Source organism: Acinonyx jubatus, chromosome B1 (assembly GCF_027475565.1).
Source record: "Acinonyx jubatus isolate Ajub_Pintada_27869175 chromosome B1, VMU_Ajub_asm_v1.0, whole genome shotgun sequence".
NCBI classification, from domain to species: Eukaryota; Metazoa; Chordata; class Mammalia; order Carnivora; family Felidae; genus Acinonyx; species Acinonyx jubatus.
The window spans coordinates 150,271,419-150,298,463 of NC_069382.1; the positions used below are offsets into that span (position 1 = coordinate 150,271,419).

The 27,045-nt window shown below is 33.1% G+C and overlaps 1 long non-coding RNA gene across 1 annotated transcript in view; it reads left to right on the forward strand.

Moving 5' to 3' along the window:
- Positions 1-23,506, forward strand: part of LOC113598843 (uncharacterized) — a 74,056-nt gene extending 50,550 nt beyond the window's left edge. Inside the window, exons 2-4 of the long non-coding RNA XR_003419588.2 lie at positions 19,864-19,926; positions 21,900-22,021; positions 23,180-23,506. This is a non-coding gene — a long non-coding RNA (uncharacterized LOC113598843). The remainder of the gene's footprint in view (positions 1-19,863; positions 19,927-21,899; positions 22,022-23,179) is intronic.
- The last annotated feature ends 3,539 nt before the right edge of the window (positions 23,507-27,045 follow it).

The window sequence follows — 27,045 nt, forward strand, 5'->3', positions numbered from 1 at the left end:
ATGTAAATGTATATATACATCATATACATGTGTACATATATGTTAATATACCTATATACGTGTATCTGTAGCAAACTGTCTATCCATCAGCAGACAGACTATTTTAAGGAATTGGCTCATCTTATTCTGGGGGCTGGCATGTCTGAAATCTATAGGTCACTGGGTATGATGGAAATTCAGGGAAGAGTTGATGTTGCAAGTTAGATTCCAAAGGCAGTCTGGAGGCAGAATTTCTTCTTCCTTGTGGAACTCTGTTCTGTCCTCTTAAGGCCTTCAACCAATTGGATGAAACCCATGCACACTATGGAAGGTAGCTCTACTGATTTAAATGTTAATCATCTAAAAAATACCTTCATGGCAACATCCAGACTGTTTTTTGACCAACAACAGGGTACCATACATTGTGTGTAAGCATGTATTACATAAAATTAACCATCACACATGATTCAGAAGAATTCAGTTAAGATAAAAATAAAATCTAATCAACATAAGAAAATATTCCCTAATTGCTTTGTATGGTACAATAACCTAATAAAATGTGCAAATATTAAATATGTTAAATGAGATGTATTTTATTAAATGATACATTAAAACAGAGATTTAATGGCTAAGAAATAACACTATCTGTTCCATAACATAAATAACAAGGGAGAGTAAGCTTCATGCTGGAAATCAAATTAAAGGCAGAGAGGGCAAAATTGAGATTGTCATAGGCAATGCAGGAAAGAAAGAAAAAAAAATTCAACTAACAACTGAGAAAACAAAATCTATGGAGGAACCATATAGGTAGGTCAACAATACATGTATTTCCCCCTTGTGCTGAGAACCTAAATGGACAGAACAGAAAATTTTAAGCTAAAACAGAGAAACAATTCCCTCCATTGGGAACTCCAATGAGAGGACTAAATTTCAGTTCACAGGGTATATCTTATCATAAGGAAAAAAAAACATAATTGATTTTAAAATATATGCTAATTATATTACTGGTGCTCAAAACTACAGTCTTTTTCTGGCTTCCACAGAAGTGAGGGCATGGAAGGGGTGGGAAGGGAGGCCACTGATAGCGGAAAAAATACAAACTTGTTTTTTCCTTCTAAAATCACTTTTAAAGCCAGAATTTTAGGCAATATCCACAGTCTTGAGAGCAAAAGATATTATACGAACTTGAATTATATTTCCTGTCTGGGGCGCATTTCTATGGTCAACAGCCATATAGTTTTAAAAAATTAAAGATCCTGGTAACTTGAATATGCATAAACATTCCTAGAAAAAGCAACAATAAAAGGCTAGTATTAAATTTAGCAGATAAAGTTATCAAACACACAGAAAAGAATCAAGAGTGGGTATCAGGTTTTACTTCAATATAGTGAAATTTACTTTCTTCATAATTATAGAAAAAAACAAAAAAAAAACCTTTAACTGTGGATCTAGTAACATATTTGAAAATCTGGATTCATGGGGGAAGAGATATATGAAAAAAGAGAAAATAATAACCCATTTTCAAAATGGGTGCAAAAATACTTATAAAGACTATAAAAAAAACATTGTATAGCAATGTAGCCTTGAAACATTTAGGAACTAATTCTTCTTATGTTGGAGAATGGCTGTTAATGTAATTTGGCTATTTGTTATTTTATTTTAATATTTACATTGTGCGAATTTAAAAACAGGCAAATTGTTTTAAAATCAGTTTATTTTTTTAAATGTAATATTACCTGAAACTAATATTACACTGTATGTCAACTACCTGGATTTAAATAAAAACATAAAGAAAAAAACCAAAATGTAATATTGCTCATTCTGTTATATTAATGAAAATATTACATAAATATTGAAAAGGATCAAATAAATGATGACAGAGTAGGAAGTTCCAGGAATCACAACCCCCTGGAAGCGAGAATTCAGGAAATAAGCAAGAATCATCAAAATCAACTATTTCAAAACCTTTGATTCCAGTTGAACACTTCCAGCATCAAAAGGAGTACTTGATGAAGAAAAAAGTTGGTAAATTTTGGTTAATTTCAGTATTTAGTATAGCAACTACTATCGTCCAAGGCCCAGACTCATGTCAGGCAGCTATGAGGGATTTGGCTTGAATTCCTGTGTGGCTTGCTGGTGCAAGGTTGGGCAATATAACTTTATCCTCTAAGGATCAAGTTTATTTGTTTTGATCTGCCTGGTGGTTCACTGAGGGACTAGTACAAGAAATGCCCATTGTTTCTGCCTCCTCAGTCTAAACTAACATTCTTGGTAACAACTGTTAGAGGGAATTCAAAAAAAACAGAATATTTCTTATCTTTCTCTTTCCTTATTATACCCAGGAATTGAAGGAAATCTCTTGTCAGGTCACTTGCTGACTATAGAGATAACAGAAGAGAGATAAGTGACCATACAGAACAAGGAATACAGCCCTTGCAGAAGCAGTTTGGAAAAGTCACTAACAAATGGACTACTGAAACACTCCATTGGTATATTAGCAATTCCTGGGAAAGGCAGAAAATCTGACTTTCAGAGATATCATATTATTCAAAATGTCTAGTTCTCAACAAGGAAAAAAAATTATAAATCATATAAAAAGGAGACATAGCTCGTTGACAGAAAAAGAAAGAAAGAAAGAAAGGAAAGAGAAAGAAAGAAAGAAAGAAAGAAAGAAAGAAAGAAAGAAAGAAAGAAAGAAAGAAAGAAAGGGAGAAATTAACAAAAATTGTCCCAGAGGAATTCAGATATTGAACATCATAGACAAAGATGTTAAGTTACAATCCTAAATATGCCCAGAAGGCTAAATGAAACCATGGACAAATAAATAATGGAAGTCAAGAAAATTAAAAAGTAAAGAATATCAATAATGAAGAAAGAAATTATAGAAATAAGTGAAATAGAAATTCTGGTTCAAAAAATACAGTGGTTGACATAAAATTTTCATTTAGAGGTATTTAATAACTGACTTGAGTAGGTAGAAGAAAGAATAAGCAAACTAGAAGATAGGGCAATTGAAATCACATAGATAAAGGTAGAGAAAGAAAAATGAAAAAAATAAATAAATGGAGCCTAAGGAACCTGTGGAACCTCTCTTTCACACCAACACACTCATTATGGAAGATTCATAAAGTGTACAGAAGTAAGCAGTGACAAATATTTAAATAAAAAAATGCCCCCAAATTCCTAAAATTTGTGAATATCATGAAGCTACATATTCAAGATCAGGACCATCAAGCATGATAAAGAGAAAGGTATCCACCCTGCAACACATTATAATCAAAATGCCCAAAGCATAAGCCAAAGAAAATCTTGGAAGCAGTAAGAGAAAAGTGACTCATTGGATACAAGAGGTTTTCAATAAGATTAATAGCTTTTTTAAAAATTATAAACCATAGAAGCCAGGAAGGAGGAAGACATACTTAAAATGCTGAAAGTAAAAACTGTCAACCAAAAATTCTATATTCAGCAAAGCTATCTTACAAATATGAAGAAGAATTCAAGACATTTCCAGGTAAACAAAAGCCAATAGAGTCTGATGCTAATAGAATGTCCCATATAAAATGTTAAATTAAGTCTGTCATGCTAGAAGAAGAGGATACTAAGTGTTAGCTGCAAGCCACATGAAGAAATAAAGATCTCTAATTAGGTAAATATAAGAACTAACATTATATATATATTTTGCTTCTAACCCTCTTTGTGTTTCCTATATGCCTTAAAATGAATAAAATACTAATTATTATTTCACAGTAATGGGAATCTATACTAATGAAAATACAGTGTACAGGTTAAATTTGTGGCAACACAAACTGTAATTTGTGACAATAACAACGTAAAGGGGAAAAGAAGAGGTGGACAGGAATGCAGTTAACACAAGCTATTAAAGTTGAGATGTTATTGTTTCAAACTAGACTGGTATAAATTTAGAATGTTAACTATAATTTCAGTGGTAATTGCTAAACAAAACAAAAGGAACACTAAACTGAACTAAAATTATAACTAACTAAAGACAAAATCAAAATAGAACAATGAAAAAAAAGCACAGAAGAAAGACTTATTGGAGAAACTGAAGAAGCAACCATAAAGAAAAAAAAATATAGAGAGAAAACAAACAACAAATTGACAGAAATAATTCCTTCATTATTTGTAATTACTTTAAATATAAATATATTAAACTTATTGTTAAAAGGCAGAGATTGGCAGAAGGAAAAAAAAAGATTAATTTACGTGTTATACACCAGAAACTCATTTCAGATTCGAGGACACAAGTAGGTTTCAAGTGAAAGGATGGAAAAGATACTCAATGAAAACAGTAACCAAGAGAGACCTTAGGTAGATATATCAATATTGAGCAAAACAGACTTTATCAAAAATTGTTACCAGAGACAAAAAGGTCATTACACGTTGAAAAAAAAGTCAGCTATTTAAGAAGATATAATCACTATAAACATATAGACACAAAGCCCTTAAATATATGAAGCAAACTTGACAGGATTGAAAGGAGAAACAAAACGCTGCACCATAATAGTTGGAGACTTAAATTTCTCACTTTCAATTGTGGATAGAACATCCTGGCTTAAGCTTAATAAAGAAATAGAGGATTTAAAACATTATAAACCAACTAGACCTAAAAGTCTATACAAAACACTCTACACAATAACAACAGAGCGTGTATATATTTTCTAACAAAGAAAAGCGAAACAATATATATTTCGCTTTTCTTTGTTAGATACATTTTGGAACACCTATTCTGAAACAGGCACAGGGTGGTTTCTAGAGTTAAAAGTGCTAAGCAAAGAGTGTAGGTATTAAGATGTTGGAGTAGTAGGATGACCTTATGATTACATTGTCCCTTGAACACAGCTAGTTATATATCAAATCATTCTGAACTAGGAAATCGATGTGAGGACTGAGAGAACAAACTGCACAACTGGAGGGAGAAAAGAGGACACACTGTGGAAGGTAGGAGGTGTGGAGACATGATTTCAGGGAGAAAAGAACAGCTGGTGCTACACAGGGGAGGGCGCCCTGATCACCAAGAGGAGAGAGAGAGAGCATGGGAGAGTGTGTGAGCAGGGCACAGAGTTTGCACACGTAAAACATATCCCCAAAACCTTGACTGGGAAAATGAGAGGGGATGTGAATAACAAGTTTTTAAAAGCAGTGGAGCTAAAGGCTGAAATTTTTTTAGAAGTTCGCCCATCGCCAGGGTGGATCCTGGCAGGCAAAGAGGTTCTCTCCAGTGGATAAGGAGGGCAGAGGCCCGGGAGCAGACAGTGTGGTCTGAGGACCCCTAGGTCACACAGGGAGAGACAGTTCCCCTTCTTGGAGTGGATTTGGGAGAAGTGGCACTGACTTTCCAGGGACAAAGAGCTAGTGGGTACCACTGAGCTTCCCCATTTATTAGCATAGGAGCAGAAGCAGTTGCTGAGGGCAGCTAACCTGGACCCAGGCTTTTTGCTGCACTTTACCATATACTCCAAGCCGGTGTGCATTCATGTGACTGCCATTCTCAGACTGTCACTAGCCACAATGTGGCAAAACCCTCCTGCTGAGGATCAGCACTACTCTGTGGAACACTGCGTCCTTAAAATTTGGACTTTTGAAATCCAGCCTGCATGCCTGAGATAAAACACAGGAGCACTATGCCATCCGGTGAGCAAACAGCTCAGACACAGACAAGATGAAGGCAAGGATCTGAGGGAAGTCTGGGACAAATGAGGAAAGATGGTTTAGTCTTCTGTGAGAGCTTCCTGAACAGCAGCAGATGCAATCAACGTGGACAGACTTCACCTCTTTGTTTGGCACAGCAGCCAGTGGAGGCTTGGACCACTTAGACCAAGCCCTGCACCCCCGCGCTCTGCAGGTGCTATTTTTTTTAACTATGGCAAAGTGTCTGAGAATCAGTGCAGCATGCCCCTGCCCCAGGAGACCAGCACAAAGCCCTTGCACCCACCAAGTCTACTGACCATAGAGTGGTACAAAGCTTCAGCTCTAGGGGAAATAGGATCTAGCCTCTTTTAACAATCAGTCCAAAACAAACCTAGTTAAACCTCACCAAACACTGGACAAGGCCCAAACACTCTCCAGTGTGGTCAAGGAGAAACTCTGCAGAGGACTGACTTGAGGGAAACAACAGCCAAAACACAACACCAGAATGCACATGGCATATACCAGAAACACTTCGTGAAGCATCAGGCTCTGGAATTCCTCTTAATATAGCCATTTCTCTCAGGAGCAGGAAACATAAATGGCTTTCAAACACACAGAAGACAGAAACCGAGGCAAAATGCCAAGATGGAGGAATTCATCTCCCCAAAAAACTTATTGATCAATACAGATAAGTAATATGCCTGAACCAGAATTTAAAACAACAATCATAAGGATACTAGCTGGGATAGAGAAAAGCATGAAAGACTCCAGGGAGTCTCTTACCACAGAGATAAAAGACCTAAAAACTAGTCAGGGCAAAATAAAAAAAAATGCTATGATCAGGATGCAAAACTGACTGTACATAATGACCACAGATATAGAGGAAGCAGAGAAATGAATAAGTGATACAGAAGACAAAGTTATAGAAAATAATGAAGTGATAAGAAGGAAAGAAAAATATTGGATCATGAAAGTAGATTTAGAAAACTCAGCAACTTCATAAAGCATAATAATATTTGTATCATAGGAGTTCCAGAAGAAGAAGAAAGGGGAAATGGGGCAAAATGTTTATTTGAGAAATTATATCTGTAAACTTCCCTAATCTGGGAATGAAAACAGACATCCAAATCCAGGAGGCACAGAAAGCTCCCATCAAAATCAACAAAAGCAGACCAATACCAAGACATATCGTATTAAAATTTGCAAAACACAGAGATAAGGAAAGAATCCTTAAAGCAGCAGGGAAAAGAAATCCCTAACTTACAAGGAAAGAAAAATCAGTTTAGCAGTGGATCTCTCCATAGAAACCTGACAGGCTAGAAGGGAGAGGCATGAAATAAATATTCAACATGCTGATGGTAAAAATATGCAGCCAAGAATACTTTATCCAGCGAGACTATCATGCAGAATAGAGAGATAAAGAGTTTCTCAGAGAAACAAAAACTAAAGGAGTTCGTGACTACTAAACCAGCCCTGCAAGAAATATTAAAGGGGACTCTGGGAAAGAAAGACCAAAGGCAACAAAGACTAGAAAGACAAAAAGAAAATCTCCAGAAACATGGACTATAGGTAATACAATGGCACTAAATTTTTATCAATAATGTAAATGGACTAAATGTTCCAATCAAAAGACATAGGGTATCAGAATGGATAAAAAGACAAGACCCACCTATGTGCTGCTGACAAGAGTCATTTTAGAATTAAAGACACCTGCAGATTGAAAGTGACGGGATAGGGACCCACAACTATATGGTCGACTGATCTTTAACAAAGCAGGAAAGACTATCCAATGGGAAAAAGACAGTCTCTTCAACAATTGGTGTTGGGAAACCTGGACAGCAACATGCAGAAGAATGAAACTGGACCACTTTCTTACACCATACACAAAATAAATTCAAAACGGACAAAAGACCTAAATGTGAGACAGGAAACCATCAAAATCCTAGAAGAGAACACAGGCAGCAACCTCTTTCAATCGTCCATAGCAACCTCTTACTAGACACATGTCTGGAGGCAAGGGAAACAAAAGCAAATATGAACTATCGGGGCTTCATCAAGGCAAAAGGCTTCTGCCCAGCGAAGGTAACAATCAACAAAAGTGAAAGGCAATCTTCAGAATGGGAGAAGATATTTTCAAATGACATATGTGATAAAGGGTTAAGTATCCAAAATGTATAAAGAATTTATCAAACTCAATGCCCAAAAAACAAATAATCCAGCTAAGAAATGGGCAGAGGACACGAAGAGCCATTTTTCCAAAGAAGACATGCAGGTGGCCAAAAGACACAGGAAAAGATGCTCCACTCATTCACCATCAGGGAAATACAAGCCCAAACTACTATGAGATACCACTGCACACCTGCCAGAGTGACTAAAATTCACAACACAGGAAACAACAGACGTTGGCGAGGATGCAGAGAAAGGGAAACCCTCTTACAGTGTTGGTGGGAATGCAAAGTGGTGTAGCCACTCTGGAAAACAGTACGGAGGTTCCTCACAAAGCTGAAAATGCAACTACCCTAAAAATAGAACAACCCAACAATTGCACTACTAGGTATTTACCTTTTTCAAAGGGGCACATGCACCCTGATGCTTTAGAAGCATTACTAACAATAGCCAAATTATGGAAAGAGTCTAAATGTCCAACTACTGATGAATGGATAAAGAGATGTGGTCTTTACACACACACACACACACACACACACACACACTGGAATATTAGCCATAAAAAAGAATGTAATTTTGCCATTTGCAATGACATGGATGGAGCTACAATGTATTATGCTAAGCAAAATAAGTCAGAGAAAAAGCAAATACCATATGATTTCACTCATGTGGAATTTAGAAACAAAATAAATGAACATAGAGGAAAAGGAAAAAAAGAGGGAGGCAAACCCAAAGAGACTTTTAATTAGAGAAAAAACTGAGGATTGCTGGAGAGCAGGTTAGCAGGTGGATGGGTTAAATGGGTGATGGATATGAAGGAAGGTACTTGTGATGAGTACTGACTGTTATATGTAAGTGATGAATCACTAAATTCTCCTAAACCAATATCACCCTATATACTAAATAACTAGAATTTCAATGAAAACTTGAAACAAAAAATAAATAAAATAAAAAATAAACTGAAAAAAATGAGCATTTTCCATTGAAACCAGCCATAGGAATAACTTGTCTGAGTATCTTTTGTCTCTGAATTTAGTCTTTATCATTTTGAGATAAAAACTTTTTCAATTACCTAGTTGTGGGAAAATCATAATGATATAGGAAATGACATTTAAAAATTAATAATGAAAATTTCAATATAACCCAGAATGTATGATGGAAAATTTATAGAGTAAATAGGTAGAATATGTAGACTCAAATCTCTCCAAAAATTTAATTCTAGACTAGAAGTGGAATGGAGAAAACTTGTTACTTTCTTAAAATATAAAACCAGATAATTCCAGATGATTATTCTCATTCACATAGGCTAGTTTTGATCACATTTTAAAATTAACTTAAAAAAAAGAGCTAGAGAAAGCTTTGCTTTAAACGCAATTATGTATAAATATGGATGTAGCCTTAGCCTTATAGATATATAGTATAGATATAATTTTCAGAATCTCCAAATCTCTAAAACAAGGAACTTTATTGTATCACATAACTTTCTCTAAATTCATGACTGTATTTATGGAAAAAATATTTTTAATTCCAGTATAGTTAACAAGAAAATTTTAAGACATAAACTTTCTTACATATCTTGAGAAATCCTCAAAGCCTTTGCTTTATTCCCTTGTTTTCTATACACATTTTATTGTATTTAGTACTCTCCTTCCTCTAACCATCTCTAATTTTTCAGCTGAGAATCTATGATCACTTGATGTGTCCTAAAGCTTGCTGTGTGCCTTTTCCCCAGAGCTCTCACTTATGATAGTATACAGAATAAAATATCATACTCCTTTTGCTGAACGCAGAAAACAAAAATTACTGCTAAAATTTTTGAATCAAACTTATTATTGCTACTGTGTCACAGTTTGCCCTTATATTAGATTTCAACCAAATTCAATTACACAGTGTGCTCCTTGCTGCCATGGAATGAATGGCAGGACAAAGATGAATGAACACAACTGATGCAATTGATTGATCCCAACATGCCTGCCAGTTGATTAATGTGTCTAGGAGCAAAATGAAAAATAGTATTCATCTGTAACTACTGGTCAATTTTTAAATTAACTGAAAATTTCATGAAATATCATGCACTGAATACAATTTTTTAAAATATTTGAGAATGCTAAACAAATGTATAGAACTATTTTTATTTAAATGGATACTTTAAAGCAAGAAAATTTGTCCTAGAATTTCTAATATTTATAACATATGTTATAAAATAATAAAGTGTATGTAATGATAATGAGGATATAAACATAATTCAAAGGAGGAAATGGCATTGTATATGAATTTGAAATGTTTTTATGTATACAAGTTGCTATTTTAATGGGTACTGCTGGTACTTAAAATGGCAAGCAGTGTTATGTTACATATGTGTATGTATATTTAATTATAAAGTCTTTATTAACATCATTATTATTTTATATAATTTGGACTTAAGTATAGCATGATTACAATAAATCTAATTATTTGATATTTGAGGTACTTTAATATACATGATTATGGAATTCAGAATTTCTATGGTTTATGAGATCTATTACATGATAGACTAATAAGTGAATCTGTAAATTATATGTTAGAAATCTAATCCACTAAGGATAATTAAAAGCAGATATTGGGGGGGGGGTGCCCTGTGTGGCTTAGTTGGTTAAGTGTCCGATTTCAGCTCACATCATGATCTCATGTTTTGTGAATTTGAACCCTGTGCCTGGCTCTGTGCTGCCAGCTGCCAGCCTGGAGTCTACTTTGGATTTTGTGTCTCCCTCTCTCTGTCTCTCCCCACTCTCAAAAATAAATAAACATTAAAAAAATTTAAGAAACAGATGATGGGTTTATTTATAATAAGTGAAAAGATGGTAAAGGCTAAGAGTTTAAACCTGGTATTCCAAGTCAACGTTGTTGTCAAAGAACTAGGTCCTTCAGTCATTAGCATACAACTTTATTCTCATGTTATTGGAGTCTCCTTTATCCCTTAGGCCTTACATTCACATTTCTGGCCAGAATAGATCAGAAAGACACAAACTGTCTTTATTGGGTGTTTTTCCTCTTTATTCTTTGGGAAGCTAAACCCTCCCCAGGTTCCTAGCTCAGCCCCTAAAGACTTCCACTTCTGGGGTAAAACAGTAACAATGTATTTGGGCGTTTGTGATTAGTTATGATTATGTTGCATGGGCAGTCTTGTCTGTGAGAGGGTTGGGGATCTTTTAACGTTGACAATTAATTAACAAATGTATTTGATTGCTAATTTTACATGAGTTTAATCACACAGTGTAATAACCTTGATATACTAAAAAAATTGTTGTGAAATCTCATTTCTATTCTAGTGCTTCTGTTACAAAAGAGACTACTGTATAAGTTATGTGTTCTGCAGCAAGCAAGCTTATAATTTATCCATATCTCTATTAGTGGAAGCAGGGCCCCCAAAGGCCTCTGCTTAAAGCTATTCTGCATTGTAATCAGATGGAACTTTGATAAAATTGACATTCTAGCTTCTTATTCAGAATTTATGTGACACATGACCATATCCAATTTGTAGATAAGATATTATAATAGAAAAAAGGAACTTCACGTGCAACAATTCAGCCTTTGGCTTCACATAGATGCATAGTATGCATTGGAATTCTAATATCTTTGAGAAATATTTTCTACACATGAATCTGATTCCTTTTTTTTTTTTCTTTTGGTCTTAATAAAGTTAGCTTCATCATCATTTAAAGCAAGTGTTAGGATCATTATGTCTTAGTTCTTCATAATGTCTTAGTTCTTAAGAATACCTCTACGGAAGAGAAAATAGTAACAATAAGCTCCTTATTAACCCACTAATAAATGAAAACTGATTCTAGAAAAATGCTCTGTTCTTCAGTAAACTATGTCTTACTGTAAAGGAATTGACAAATACAGGCCTTGACCAGTTAATTTCAAGATAGTAAAGTTGCAATTCCTGTAAATAGTTAAGAAAATACTAATATATTTTTTCCATTCAGCACTTGATTTTTGCTTTTGCTTTTGTCTCCCTCCCTTCCTCCTCTTTCTATCTTTTCTTTCTTCTTTTCCTTTTTTTTTTTTATTTTGGTAGTCTAAAGTTGAAAGAAAATTGTTTTCTGAAGTAAGTTTTATTTTTTTCTTGGCCATTTTTAGATTACACGTTCTGTGTGATTTAATTTGAATACACTGAATTGTGGTCTGATTAAAATATGTGTAACTTGGTATCATTTTTAAGTCACCATTTTATTCATATTCGATGTGAATCTTCAAATTTTTATGATTACTGGGTTGAACTAGGATGTATTTATGTTTTTATCAAATGAATAACGAATAAACATTTTAACATTACAGGTAAATATTTCTATTTTTATGTAGGTTTTTGGATTTGCATGGTTACGATCCAATTGGAAAACAATAGTTTTAAGAAAATATTCATTATTATTTTATTATTAATTTTTTTTCAGTTCCCAGTTTAATTGGATAAAATTTCTTATTTAGTGTTAGTGCAGTTAAATACCTTCTTAAATTAAGGCCATAAGATCTGAGGAATGTTTAACCAACATTTTTGTATTTTTTTATTGGGTGGGAGAGAAGGTGGAGAGGGAGAGAGACAGAACTGCCCAGTATGTGACTTCCACTTTTCTTTTTCATTTTTGAAAATAGAATAGTTTAAGAGATAAGAGCTTTCACTATTGGGTTAATCTGTCTTGGAAATTAGGCAAGCCAAAAAATAAATAAATTAACACATGGAATTTTCTGGGACTTTCTCTGCTTAAAGTTGTCATTTTGAATGTGTAATCATATCATCCATGAGAAAGTGAATACCATGGCCTAAATTTTGTTTTCAAAGCACCAAATAAGTAGTGGAATGCTAAAGTTAATTTTTATTTTTTTTAAATAAGCAAGCTATACTAAAACAGAATTTATATCCTGCGAAAAATAATTTAATTTTTAATATAAATGAAAACAAATTGTTGTCTAACACCGATAAAGCATTTTTGATATTCTTTCTTCAAAAAACATGTTTTCCAGGGGTACTTACACATCTTTGTCATGAACTCTTTTTTCTTGGGAAGTCTATGGACCATCTTCTCAGAATAATATTTTTAAATATCTAAAATAGATGTAATTACAAACATTGTATTGAAATAGTCATCTATCTCTCTGTCTACTGACCTATTGATCATTTGGTCTGTGTGTCTATCATTCTCCATTAAAATAGTAAATAAAATGATCTCGTGACTTATTAATAATTACCATCATTGCAAAGCAGGGACATTAAATCGTATTTCAAAATTTCTTGAAATAAATCCCATAATTTGCTATGAAACTATCTTGGGTGTTTAGTGGTAACAAAATCACAGATACTGCTAATACTAATATCATTTCTTACCTATATGTATAGCTAAATAAAATACTACATTTCACTTAGACATTAGTGAAAATAAAGTGTAATTTTTTGTTTGTTTTTCATCCAAGATCATGGGCTCACTCTCTATGGAATTTTTTTTTCCCCATTCAAGATAAATTTTTTTTTAATTTTTTTTTAACGTTTATTTATTTTTGAGACAGAGACAGAGCACGAATGGGGGAGGGTCAGAGAGAGAGGGAGACACAGAATCTGAAACAGGCTCCAGGCTCTGAGCGGTCAGCACAGAGCCCAACGCGGGGCTCGAACTCACGGACCGTGCGATCATGACCTGAGCTGAAGTTGGCTGCTCAACCAACTGAGCCACCCAGGCGCCTCAAGATAAATGTTTTTATTGAAGATACTTTTTTTTTTTTTGCAACAAGCATTCTTTCTTTCTGTTATATTGTTTTCAATTTCTAGCATTTCTTTTGGATTCTTTTATTAGAATTTTCGTCTCTCTCCATACATAAGTATCTGTTTTTCCAAATTGTGTACTTTTTACATTAGAGTTCTTAGCATATTAATCATTGTTGTTTTAAATTCCTGGTCTGATATTTTACTTATGAGCTTTTTTTTTTTTTTTTTTTTTTTTTTTTTTTTTTTTTTTTTTTTTTTTTACTGGTGGCTTGTGGATCCTGTTTTAAGAATCAGTAATTATACTGAGTGCCTGATTTTTCACTGTGATAGATGTCTCTGCTATTCTGATGGATAATTCCTATTCTAGAGGAATTCATCATCTAGCGGGAAAACAAAACAAAACAAACAAAAAACAAAAGGATGGCAATGAAAAAATTCTGATCAGTGGGATAAATGCATTAGTGGATGCATGTGTTAACAAGTACTTTGTAAAACAGTATGGTGGTTCCTCAGAAAGTTAAAAAACAGAATTATCCTATGACCAAACAATTGCATTACTAGATATTTACCCAAAGGACACAGAAATGGTGGTTTGAAGGGATGCATGTATGCCAATGTTTATAGCATCACTATCAACAATAGCCATATTATTGGTAGAGCCCAAATTTCCATCGACCAATGAATGGATAAAGAAGATGAGGTGTGTGTGTGTGATGGAATATTACTCCGTCATCAAAAGAATGAAATCTTGCCATTTGCAAGTGGATGTAGCTAGAGTGTATTATGCTAAGTGAAATAAGTCATAGAAAGACAAATGCCCTATGATTTCACTCATATGTGGTATCTAAGAAACAAAACAAATGAAGATAGAGGAAGGGGAAAAAAAGAAAAAGAGATAGGGAGGCAAGCCATAAGAGACTCTTAACCATAGAAAACAAACTAAGGGTTGTTGGAGGGGAAGTGGGCAAGGATGGGCTAAATGGGTGATGGGCATTAAGGAAGGCACTTGTTGGGATGTAAATAATGAATCAATAAATTCTGTACCTGAAACAAATATTACCCTATATGTTAACTAGAATTTAAATAAACACTTGAAATGTCAACAACAAGAAAACAAATAAGTACTTTGGGAACATACATAAAAGAGTTAACTTTCTAAAAGGTGATACTATAGGAAACACAAAACATGATGATATTTATAGATGATAATCTCAGAAATATGCAGCCAATGATACCAAGTGTTGAAAGGGACACACATCCAGATCTAGGCAATAATGAAGTTTAAAGATCCAGAGGCATGACAATACTATGTTGCATGTTTTATTGTTATTGTTAGTGTGTTGTGTTTTTCCTACATCATACATATGAATCTACTGTTAGACCTTTTTTTTTGATCTGCAAGTAAGAAAATGGATTAGCTTGTGATATTTAATATGTTATATTTAAATATTAAGCTCTGCTATATTCAGACAATTTCAGAAAGAGTATTTTTTTTTCTTTTATCATTATAAAGAATTCCACTTTCAGCTATGGTAGACTAGATTGTATGAAACAAATGTTCTTCAAGGTTACCAAAGCCTTGGACTATTGATCAAGATCCCAGAGAGTTAGAAACTCAGAGAGATTAAACACATTTTTGGCATTAATTTTCCTCTTGAGTAAATGGCAAACCCAAAAAACTACAGCTGAATTGTAGGAGTTTGAGAAGAAAGACGTTAATGGGAACCTTGTAAGTTAAGTTGAACTATCCTGAGTTATGTAGGGCAGCAGTGAAATTGGAGTTTAGAACTGTCAATTAAGAGGGGCCTGGTTAAACATACCATGTCTCTTCTTTGGGGCCCTTCTAAAACTTACATAGCAGTAAGCATGAATGAGAAATAGACATGACCTTATCTACAACAAAACTAAGCCCTAATGAGAGCTGGTTTAAGATGGTTTAAACTAACTAGTTTAAGATGATCAACCATAATTAAACTTGCTTCCAAAGGCAATATTAACTTCTTTCTGGAAGATAACCTCAGTAGAACCATAAATTGTTCCTGAGTTTTTTCTTTGGAAACAAAAATAACCCAGCATTCAATAAGAAATAATGAGATTTTCAGAAAGATAAAACAGTAGCAATTCAAATAAGACAGTAGAATGAAATACAGAAGTGATTGATGAATAAGATTTATGCTTTAAAATAAATGATTATAAGAATTTAAATAGCAATAGAAGGGTTCATAAGGAGTCTGCAAAGGATACAGGATAATAGATACAAAAAATATTTAAAGGAATAATTGTGAAAACTTTCCAAAATTTGAAAAATTGAAAAAAATTGAAAAATTGAAAAATTTCCAAAATTGAAAAAAGGCTTTATATTCAGCTTTTGGAAGGTTTACAAAGTGCCGCAAATTTAAAAAGAAATACATCTGGCGTATTATATGAAAACTGATGATATAAAATAAACAACATTTTAAAAGTAGCTAGAAAGCAAAGAACAATGTAAGAATGGTAGTTGACTTACCAGTAAAAATAAAATAAGGCATAAAAAATAGAAAGCTATCAAATTATGTCATCAACATGCTGAAAAAAAGAATAATGCCAACATGGGACTCTAAACCCAGCAAAATTTTTCTTTAAATAAGAGAGAAAATAAATACAATTTTAGAAAAACCAACTAAGGACATGTGTCACTAGTGTAACATTACAATGGAAAACATAAAAAACAATTTTTTAGGTAAAAGGAAAATTATTCCATATTGATGCAAGAAGAAATGAATAGAAATACAAAGGTTAAATATATGTATTAAATTAATATAGAGAGTCTACACTGATAGCCATACTATCTTAAGAAATTTAAATATACATAGAAATAAGACAAAGCACCATTATCAGAAAAGAGAGAGAAATAAATAAGAGGTAACCTTTCAATTTCTCACATTGACCAGTAGGTGGTAAAATAATAATTTTAGTTACAATATGATAAGGATGTATATAGAAATCTCTAGGGTAATCATTAAAATAATAATAAAATAGTATAGGATTAGCTAGTTAATGATATATATATATATATATATATATATATATATATATATATATATAAAATATTACAAACATTAATTTAATAGCTGACCAAAAAGGAGAGGCAAATGAATAAATAAAACAACTAGAACATAGATGGCAAAATTTCTTATAAATCCAAATGCATCAACAATTACATTGTATTGTAAGAAACAAAAACAAAAACAAATATTTCCATTAAGAAATCAATGGTTGAGACTGACAAGAGTCAGTAAAAAAAAAAAATGCATATTACCTTAAAAGAAGGTACAAATTAAAAATAATGACACAAAGTATCATTACAAAGTAAGTAAAAGGACAAAGTATATAGCATATATACACTAGCTAAAGAGATCTGCTATAACTTTTTTCCCACAAGGGAACAGTAGATTTTAAAGCAAGAAACATTATGACAGATAAAAAGGGATGTTTCATAATGATAAAAGAATCACTCTATGTAGAAGACTTAACAATTCTAAGTTTATTTTTAGCTAATAACAGTCTAATATGTATATGCATATATACATATATGTATATATGATTTTTATTTTTTTTTATTTTTATTTTTTATTTGAGAGAGAGAGAGTGAATGCAAGCAGCAGAGAGGGGCAGAGGGAGAGAGAGAATCTTAAGCAGGCTCTACACACTGTGGAGCCCGACGTGGGACTGGGTCCCACTACCCTGGGATCATGACCTGAACGGAAATGAGAAGTTGGACCCTAAACTGTCTGAGCCACCCATGCGCCCCTCCAGCATATATAATTTCAGTATTTTCCACTGAAATGGGAAATAAGAAAAGCATTTCCATTATCACTGCATCAGTATAACACTGGGTTGAAGTACATTGACAATAAAATAAGATAAAAGGAAATTAAAAGTTTAATAGAAATAAACTATTTTTGTTTATAAATGGTGTAATTTTCTATCTAGATAATCCAATAGTGTAACATTGTACATTTAGTACATTAGTGTACATTTATAATGCACAGGTTCAATATGAAAATAAATTTACTGATACCCAATAACTATAAGCGATTACAACATAGTTTTAGGAAAAGTGTCACTTACAATAGCTTTGAAAACAAAAATGTATATAAGTAACATAATATATGCAAGATTTCGAGACAGAAAATTATAGACTTATTAGTCAAATTGAAGAAAATTTAAAGGAAGGCATCAAGTGCATTGCTTAGAAGACTAATTATTATACATTTTTAAATGTTGATTCTGTGCCATATTGTAAAATATGTCAATTCTGCCTAAATATCATTCCTTGATTCAATTAGTACTGTTATAAATTGATGGTTTTGTGTAAACTGAAAAGTTGATTTTAAATTCATATGGAATTGAAAATATCCAAGTTTATCCAAGGTAATTTTTCATTCTTTAAAGTTAACTTAAAAATTGTGTTATAACTTATAGGCAACATGTATCCAAATTTTAGATGTACAGCTTGTTGAAGTTTTACATATGTATAACCTAAGGTAAATAACTTTTCAGCATCACAGATTTCCTCAAGCCTCCTCTCAGCAGTTACTTCCACTGTAATCTGTATTTTGCCCCAAATCACCATAGATTAATTTTGCATTCCACTTGAACTTCATATAAACAGAAATAGTAGGTGTCCTTTTGCATCCGACTTCTTTCACTCATCATTATGCCTTAGATTCATCCATGTTTCTTCATCATAAGGCCGTTTATTTTTTCTGTCATTGTGAATGGTTGGTAATACTTCAAAGGCCAATTTTGACATAAAAATATAGTTTCCAATTATTTATGTTGTCCTAACTTGTGGAAAATGAATTTTAATATTGTATTATTGAATGTTTCATTAACACGTCTTTACAATTTTTTTTTACTTTAGAATTTCTCTTTGTCAGGCAATCTATTAGTGTTGGTAATTGAATGGGTTTGGAGCAAAAGCCTCAGTTTCTTCTTTCCTGCAGCTTAGAATTGCACTGATTAAAAAAAAAACACACTATGTGCGTAGGGGCACCTTGGTGGCTCAAGACTTCGTTAAGCGTCAGACTCTTGGCTTCAGCTCAGGTCATGATCTCGTGGTTCGTGGCAGCTCTGCCAGCACACAGCCTACTTGGGATTTTTCTCTCCCACTCTCTTTGCCCTTCCCTGGCTTGCCCTCCCCCTCGAAAAATAAATAACTAAACATAAAAATAAAACACTATTGTACATGTAAATGCCAGTGGGGACATCTATTCAATCAAATGTTTATGATGTACAAAAGGGAGAAAATGATACCCAAACTAAGTTCTAAGTGCGTATGTATGCAGGATGAGGGTGGCGGTTGCCTAGGAAATCTTCCCTTAGTAAATGATGTTTGTCTGTCAAGTGGAAAGAGACAAGGTCATAGAATCTCAGAGAGAAGCAATAGCATGCACAAAGGCCCAGTTGCAAATAATTGTCTTACATTCTGCTTTTATTTTTACTGTTCTTTTTATTTCGTTTTTTAATTTTTTTTTTTTTTGAGAGAGTGTGTGTGTACAAGCGGGGGAGGGGCAGGCAGAGACTCTTAAGCAGGCTACACACTCAGTTCAGAGGCAAAGCTGGATGTGGGGCTCGATCTCATGACTGAGATCATGTCCTGAGCCAAAATCAAGAGTCGGATGCTTAACTGACTGATCCATCCAGGTGCCCATTACTGTTCTTTTTAAATTTTACTTTTATAACGTGAAAGAAGACGATAGTTCCATACTTATATTCTCATCTGGAGGAACATCTACTAGATTTACCCCACTGACCTCATGTCTTACCCTCTCACACCTTTCTCCCTAGTGGCACAGGAATGAATTATACGAGTGGATTTGGGGTAAGGAATTAGGTAGCTATATCACAATACCTCTTCAGTCTTCTTTTAGGTTGTTTGCCTTTGGTGGGTTTGTGGCCATATTTGAAGGGGCTTGCTTGCTCCTGTAGAATCGATCAGCAGTGTTGTAGTTTTGTATGTTTCAGAGTGGGTAAATCTATGTCTGCTTTAAAAATAAGGTAACTAAATATATGAAAGGATGAAGACAATTTTTGTAATCAGGTTTATCAGAAAATAAAGTCCACATTTTGACCTGCCTCTTACTGATTTTTGTCTATATCCAAATTAGTTCTAAAATTATTTTTCAAGGTTAGATCTTTTTATTTGCCCAAACCTCAACATATAAGCTAACTAAGCTATTAAGTAGATGGCTGTTATATTTGCATATATTTATGCTAATCTAAACATATTTTCAATGTAAAGTATAGATAACATTATTTGACAACATACATATCATTCATTTTTTCAGGTCTGAATAAAGAATTTCATATCTCTTTGTTTCATTATCATTAAAAGAAGACATAAGTGAAAGGTAATTATTTTTAGAACTAATTCTCTTACCTTAAAACTCCCTTTACTCAATGACACCGAATTTCTCTGAATCTCAAAGTAGTACAGTTAACTTTGAGGACATCCTGTAATCTTCTTTCTATTTTCAGTCACTGACCAATGCTGTGAATGTATTCTTGTCAATATCCCTTGTGTGGTAATATATGCTTTCAAGACTGATCATGGGGGAGCACATCTCTGAGACCTTTATTGATTCAGAGTTGATATACTGTTCCCTTGTGTTCCCACTCTAACACAAAAATGCTTCTAATTTATTGAGTCACAATATTTGTATACTTACAGTATCTATCAAAATGACAGCTCGTAAATATCAAATTAATGAATAAATTAATGTATAGTTGTGTTTTATTATCTTTTACAGCATATTATATTGAACAGGATACTTTAGGAAAAGGAATGCAGTGCTGCCATAGCTGAATTTTGTGACACTGTAGGATCAAATATATATATTTATATTTGATGTATGTGATGTCTAGATGTATGTGAAGATGTATGTGAAGTCTAGAAAATGATTAACATTTCCTAGACTACATTTCCTGGGGCTTCACAAAGGAAAGCCATAAACTGAATATCCGGTTCCATTACACACTGCTTCTTTAAACACGAAGCAGTTGATTTATTTAACAACTTGGACTAAAATGTGAACTTTTGTACCTTTGAGCTTTTTCCTCAGTATTTCTCACATATCTAAACACTTCTTCCAACTCACAAAGCATTTCCTGTTTTAAGAGCTTGCAAACAAATCCCACTTGTTCTGTTAAACCTTCCCAATACATCTCCACCAGTGTTTATATCTCATGTCATTTAAAGGTTACATAAAAAAATATCATTATAAATTATTAATGATAAACTCTATCCATATTGTCCTGTGATATTTCTTCCACCTTTTCCTAGAATCCTATATTTCTTAAAGATAACATTGGTGTATATCTTGACTACATAATTAGAGAGAAATGTCTTTGAGGGCATGCCTGTTTTATATCCATTGATTTCTCTATCTCAGAAAATATTCCATATATATTTGTTCCTTATTTTTTATTAAAGGCTTACAGAAAAAAAATTATACTTGTAAGTATTAAGCATATGACTAGTATGGCAATTTCCTCTCATGTCAATATAGATTATTTTAATTACTATAAAATGTGACTTGCAACTTCATTTTTGGTGATTCTTCATGAATTATTGCCTATCAATTTGAGTAAAGGGGCATATCATTTTCCTGATTATCAGTATTCTATTCATTAAGACACCATAATGTGAACACAGTATAATACTTTGAAATGCCACTAAAATAAGCCAATTATTTTATATTATTGTAAGTAGGAGTGGCATAACTTGGTAGCTCAATTGCTTTATAAACCATCACAATATCTACAGTGCAGTATCTACATAGAAAACTGCACACATCACATACTGCTTACCGAGCTTTGCTGATATATGACTTAACAAATATACATATGCTGCCTGTGGTAAACTGTTGCCCTCAAGTTAGTGAGCAGCAAGAGCTTTTTATTTTAGTTTTAACATGATCTGTGTGTCTGTTTTTGTCGTCTATGGGCAATGATTAGTTATTGTATTTTATATTTCATAGTTCTTTTCTTACTCTTATATTTCTTGAGTTTTATTAAAGTCAAGTTACCTGATATGACAAAGGTTTCCCCACATAGCTGTGACATTCGGTGTTTTCTATATATGGAAATATGACACAATTAAAGGTATATTTGGAGGAGTTATAAATGCTCTATAGTAATAAAATATACGATTAAATTGTGACAATTAATTTAATGAAATGAACAATATTTACTTCTGAAGCTTTCCTTTTGAACATTTTAGAGAACATTGCTTCACTACACACTCATTTTTATAATTTAAAATGCCAAGATTTTAAGTGATTTTTTTAAGCTCATGCTTTTTTTTTTTTTTTGTCTCTGTAAGGAAAACTCGCCAACTAACGAAACTCCACTCCCTAAATAACAGCAAAAAAAAAAAAGCAAACCTATGAAAACAAAACAAAACAAGATACCAAACAACCAGACCATTGAGATTTTAAAATAAAGGTTAGTTTAATCAACAATTTTTTTCAAGAAATTAATATTGCGCAATCTTTTATCACCATGATAAAAGACAGGCTTTTGAATATTATGCTCTTCAGTAGTCATGTTCATAATCAGAGAGTTAACTGCTGCAGAAGAGTAGCTAAGTGTTAACAGTGGATGTGGAGGATTCCACAGGTGGAATTAACAGAATCCCAGTTTTAAACTTAAAACAGCTGGTCAAGTGAATACATTTGAATGGACATTTAAAATGATATGAAGAGTTAAACATGGAGTTGCAAATGACAGGAGAAATGTGTGTTGTGCTCTTAATCTCTTCCTTCCAAAGACTATCTACCTTGCATTCTTCATTATTACCCTTCGCTTTAGCTAGACACCTCCACTGGCAATCCCCAGCTAGCTCACATTGGACATTAAATATTTATTAACAGGTGGCATATACAATATATACATCAGTGTGTCTCATTTCTAAGTAACTGAATATAAAACTTTTTGCATATTTCAACTGTGATCATTTGTTATTTTTCTTAGATTTACATGTTTTCTTTCTCTTTCTCCTTCCCTTATTTTCTTAATTTATCTTTCCTTTTTTACTTCCTGTCTACCCATGAAAATCTGTATTAGGCAATAATTTTCAGAGACTATCATTCTCAATAATCTCTTTTATTTTCCCAAATCATCAAAATGCTTCCAAATATTTCAGTATGAATATTCTTGAATAATTTCTCTTGCAGATTATATACCATTTTAAAGAAATAGGAAATGTAAAAAAGTAAGAAAACTGTATATTTTTCAGAGATGTAGCTCCAGAACGTGCTACAGTCCTTAACACATTTTATGATTTTAGATGACTGCAAAATATCACTTCTATTACTTTACTATAACACTTTGATTAGTTTTCTAACTACATTCATTCAGTGTTTTAATCCTTATTATTCCTGTATTTTCTCAGTACGGGGTTATACCATCACAGTTGCACTTGAATTCAGGACTTCACTTTTAACTACTTAACATGTTAAACCTTCAATATATAAGAATTTCTGATCTTGAATATTTGTATATTTCCTCAAAATACGTTATTCATCTCTCAATCCTTCCTCTTTTTCTTTCTTCTCTCTTTTTATTTCTTTTTTTTTCCCTCTCTTTTTCTTGTTCTCTTAGGCTTTCAGTGGGAGTGGTATAATGAAGACAGAGAAATGTGACAGAGGTGAATAAAAGAGCACCCTGGAGAAAAAGAAGAATCTAAGCTGTCAAGGAGGAGGGGAAGCCATGGCCTACACACACAACAAATTGATGATTCCGCCACTTTCATTACCTTTTATTGCACTCACCTTCCATTATCCTCTTTCTTCTTACTATTATAGACTTATTTTCTCCACCATAAGACACTTCAGCTTTGGATCAAGTAAAATATGGCCTTCAGTTCTTATAAACACTATCCTTAGTATAACTACAAATAAGCATAAATCAGTAGTAAGTAAATGTATAACTAAATAAATTCACAAATAGACAACCAAATGGAAAATGTATATGTATAAAGATATAGATGATATACATATATAGATGTGACATTATGAATTGATATATTCTTACTTCTTTTGAGTGCTCCTCAGTAGTCAGTGATGACCTTGCCTCCCTTTAACTTCTTCTAAAGATCCTCATCTGCTAATCCAATTTTTTAAATTAATTTTACAATCCTAACATCATGAGCATATTCTAAGCTTGTTCTGTTTTAATTTTCAGTAGGGAAATTTGATAATTTACAGAAGATCAATAACGATAAGCAAAACTCGCATCAGTTCCTTTTCTTGACATACAGTTCCATTTTAATTTTCAACTACCCAATTCCACCATCATATAATTTTTGTTTGTTTTGTTTTTGTTTTGTTTTGTTTTTGTTTTTGTATTCACACATATGTACCTTAATTGTGTCTAGCTTGTGATTTCTCTTCTTTCCTCTTTCAGAATCACTCTTCTTCATTAACTTCAGACTCATCTTTATATTTCTTTGATTTAATATAAAAATAGAACATCTCAAATAACAATGGTAAAATTTTCCTCTTCATTCATCTCTTATATGGTCTTTCTTCACTGATAATATTCTTAAATAGGAGTCTATATTTCCCTTATAATTTCCTACTTAGTAATCAAACTCATACAGTGTTATTTGTGAAATAGCATTGCACGATGCTGTGATTAAGATGGACAATTATTTTTAAAAAAGATAGCCAATTATTTTTGCATTGTTAATTCCACTGAAAATGTTCTGCATGTCTATTGATTTCTCAGGATCACTGGATATTGTACTCACTGATTCTTTAATATCTTCTACTTTATTGATGTAACCACTCCATCTTTTTACATTTTTTTTTCTCTATCATGGCTTATCAAATATCCTTTGTGGACCCATCTTCTTCCAATAGTTTATTGACTGTCAGTATACTCTTTGCTTTCTGCTCTGTGGTGATACATTCAACCCCTGTCTTCTCTCTCACTTATAACTTGATGAATCTCAATCAAGACCTCTTAATTGATCTAAAAATACATAATCAGGATCCAATAAACCTCATAAACCTTTTAAATACTAGGACGTAAAGACCCAAAGATGGGAAAAACAGATGTCCATGAAATACACAGAAAAATATGAAAATAATCAGCCATGTACAGATTGTGACTGGTGTTACAAGAACAAAGATATGTGGTAACAGGAAATTTTACAGTTGGAGAATTTGATCTAGTCAAGTATGTATGGAAAGTCTTTTCTAATGAAGTGAAATAACTTAAATCTTATGTATTAGTAGCCTCAAATTTGGCAAAAGAAGAGATTTCCACACAGAACAGAACAACATGTGCAAGGACTCTATGATAGGAAAGAACATGGTGCCCTATAGGAATTATATGGGTAATATAGTTGCGATGATGAGACCAAAGATGTGTGTTTCTTGCAAGGTACAGACAGGCAGAGATAGGTACCAAAATATAAAGGCATATTAAGTTTTTTAAAAATTATTCTTTGTTAACAGGGCAGTAGAAAATAGTTTAAAATATTAGTTATAGTAGTTATTTGGATATTTAAATTAATGAATTTGCCTCTAATTGATGGGACAGAATGACAATAAATCATATATAGAGGCTATCACTGTAAATTGGTATGAAGAATATAGATTTATATTGGGATAAGAAAATATTCAGGGATCCAGAGAAACCCGAATTGTTTTAGATATAATCAGAAGTTTCTATTGAGAGCATCTGGTGACCAGTTAGGTATGGAGAGTGAGGGTAAGTTAAAGATGTCATCAAATTGTTACCATCACATAACTGGATTGTTGATTATGTTGTTGCGAAGATACTGGAAAGAAAATTTAAGTCTATTTTTGTGGGAAGAGTACACTTGATGTTTGATATGTTTTTGAGATTTCAAAGGAGAGAAGCCAGGTAGGCATTTGGATATATATGTCTGATATAGAAGTAATATAACTGGGAAATATTTATAAATTAGTGAAATGCTTGTGTATACCCAGCAATTAAACATGTGGGCATAAATATGATTGCTTAGGCAAATATATTTCTCACCATATATTGAGAAGAAAGACGAAGACAGAATCCTTAGGAATCCAATCAGTGTTGGGGAAGAAGACATTAATTCTGTAAAAGAAACATGGAAGTAACAATCTAAGAGGAAGAGAAAATGGGCCAGAAAAGCTTAAAAATGTGTATCCAAAGTGATGCTGCAACCATAGTGTAAAATGCTGATCAAAAGATAAAAACTGGTAAATAGATATCTTGTTTAGTATTGTCCTTAGAAGGAACTGTTTCATTGGTGGTGATAAAAATAACACGAGTATAATACCTAATATGTGCAGGTGTTGTTCTAAGCACATTAAATATATTAACTTATTTATTGGAATGAGAAATAAGGTACATACTTTTTTTTCAATACTCACTACATAGATGAGACACTTATGGCATAGAAACTCTAAGTATGAGATGGCTAAAAACTCGGGTGGCTAGTAAATAGTTGTAATTTGCATATGAGAGGTCTATTTAATGAGTCCTTGATCATTTTTTTTGATAATAAGGGTAAGATAGTTTGGAGTAAAGTGTGATGGTATAGGAGGAAAGTAAATAGAAAGCAGATACAGATAATTCTTCAGGAGCAAAGTGAGCTACATATTTGAGTAAATGTAGATGAATATTGACTATATTGGGGTAACAATGTCTGGTGAATTTAACATACAGAAATAATTAAAATATACATAATAAACATAAATCTTTTTAATGTTATTATTTTTAATTTTTTAAATATTTGTTTATTTTTGAGAGACAGAGAGACAGAGTCTGAGCGGGAGAGGAGCAGACAGAAAGGGAGACAGAATCAAGCAGGCTCCAGGTTCTGGGCTGTCAGCACAGAGCCTGATGCAGGGCTTGAACTCATGAACCATGAGATCATGACCTGAGCCAAAGTCGGATGCTTAACTGACTGAGCCACCCAGATGCCCCTAATGTTTATTTGTTTTTGAGAGAGAGAGAGAAAGAGAGAGGGAGAGAGGGAGAGGGAGAGAGAGAGAGAGATAGAGAGAGAGCGTGAGCATGAGCAGAGGAGGGGCAGAGAGAGAGGGAGACACAGAATCTGAAGCAGGCTCCAGGCTCTGAGCTGAAAGTACAGGGCCTGATGTGGGGCTAGAACCCAGGAACTGCAAGATCATGACATAAACCAAAGTCAGATGCTTAATGAACTGAACCACAGAGGCGCCCCAATATACATAATAAACATATAATTCAAAAGGGAACTATATGCAGTTGAATTTTTCCAAGGTCTTTGCGTTTCCTAGGAAATGTAAATTTGCCTTTCATCAAAATGCAACTAGTGATTTTTAGATTAAGCACTGAAATAATTGTAAAATAAAACATAAATACCAAGGAAATGATGAGACTGGATAAAATTCAACAAAAGTGCACAGTAAAGATAAATAAATAACAAAGAGGTCAAATGAGATTAACTCAAATGTACATTAAATGTATTTAGA